This window comes from Budorcas taxicolor, chromosome 6 (genome assembly GCF_023091745.1).
Source record: "Budorcas taxicolor isolate Tak-1 chromosome 6, Takin1.1, whole genome shotgun sequence".
NCBI classification, from domain to species: domain Eukaryota; kingdom Metazoa; phylum Chordata; class Mammalia; order Artiodactyla; family Bovidae; genus Budorcas; species Budorcas taxicolor.
In genome coordinates, this window is record NC_068915.1 from 93,768,546 (window position 1) to 93,770,086 (window position 1,541).

The 1,541-nt window shown below is 40.3% G+C and overlaps 1 non-coding gene across 1 annotated transcript; it reads right to left on the reverse strand.

Moving 5' to 3' along the window:
* Window positions 1–408: 408 nt before the first annotated feature.
* On the reverse strand, window positions 409–480 carry TRNAY-AUA (transfer RNA tyrosine (anticodon AUA)). The gene has a single exon. It is a non-coding gene; the product is annotated as a tRNA-Tyr (tRNA).
* Window positions 481–1,541: the final 1,061 nt, after the last annotated feature.

Below are 1,541 nucleotides of genomic sequence, written 5' to 3' on the forward strand. Positions count from 1 at the left end.
CCTGGAGAAGGGCATGGCAACCCACTCTAGTATTCTGGAGGATTCTCTATCCCCATTGACAGAGGAGCCTCATGGGCTACAGTCCACAGGGTCACAAAGAGTCGGACACGACTGAAGTGACTTAGCATGCAGCATGCATACATAGATGAATGACATGATTCCTACTCTGGAGATGCTTCCAATCAAATTGAAATGGAAACAGGAACATAAAGGACTTACTACTCCATTATGGAGCTTCAAAATAACTCTGAGTAGACATTTGAAAAAGATAATAAAGTGTAAAGTGAAGTCGCTAAGTCATGTCCAACTCTGCAACCCTGTGGACTGTAGCCCACCAGGCTCCTCCATCCATAGGATTCTCCAGGCAAAAATACTGGAGTGGGTTGCCATTTCCTTCTCCAGGGGATCTTCCCAACCCAGGGATCGAACCCAGGTCTCCTGCATTATAGGCAGACGCTTTAACCTCTGAGCCACCAGGGAAGTGACTTAGCATGCAGCATGCATACATAGATGAATGACATGATTCCTACTCTGGAGATGCTTCCAATCAAATTGAAATGGAACCAGGAACATAAAGGACTTACTACTCTATTATGGAGCTTCAAAATAACTCTGAGTAGACATTTGAAAAAGATAATAAAGTATAAGGACATATCAAATTTGACACTTGCCTAAATAGAAATACATGGCCTCTCTGTTAGATATTTGGAAACTTTAGACTGTTTTTTATTTTAGATTTCTTACATCGGATACTTTGTATCAATAAAGGAGATAATAATACCAACCTCTCATAAAACATGTAATACTTTTTGAAGAGCTTTTAAATCTCAGATTTCATTTTATCCTCATTAATTTGATTATCTGCTGAGATTCTTTTCTGTCCATTGATTTGATTACAATTGCTACACAGCAAAAAGAGAGATGGAATCCCAGTATATTAGATCCTGAAGGAAGTATAAAGATAATCTAATCTAATGCTTTTATTTTAAAAATGAAGCTCAGGTCAAGGTTAACTGACTCATCTTAGGTCACACTGCTAGTTAGAACCAAATCTGCTGACGTTAAATCAATCACGTTTTCTACCAAATCACACTGCTCATGTCCACTATGGGTTTTTTGAGCCTTGTGCTCCAGAAGACTGATGGGTTCAGGGGTGAATTATCCCCAGTTTGACTCTCTGGTCCACCCAAATGCACCGTTCACTGCTTGCTGCCTCTATCCTGTGCCGTCTATTTCCCTCTGCCTCTTCTTGTTCTTTCTCTCTTCTGTTTATCCAGATATGCAGTCATTCATCTACATTAGACAGTCTATTGGATCTGTTTCGTCTGTGCTTGCCAGTGTACATGCTGGCTGAAATGACTGGATCCTGATACCATGGCATCAGACGGGACCAAAATGCCTGTCCCTGGATATTTGAATACTAAAATGAGTCCATTTCTAGAGCGAGAAGGTAGCTCTTTCTACTAAATGAGAAAGCAGGCTTATGAAATAGAGATAGAATTTGTAACACTTCACTAAGTTCCCCAACAAGGTTTGTTGCT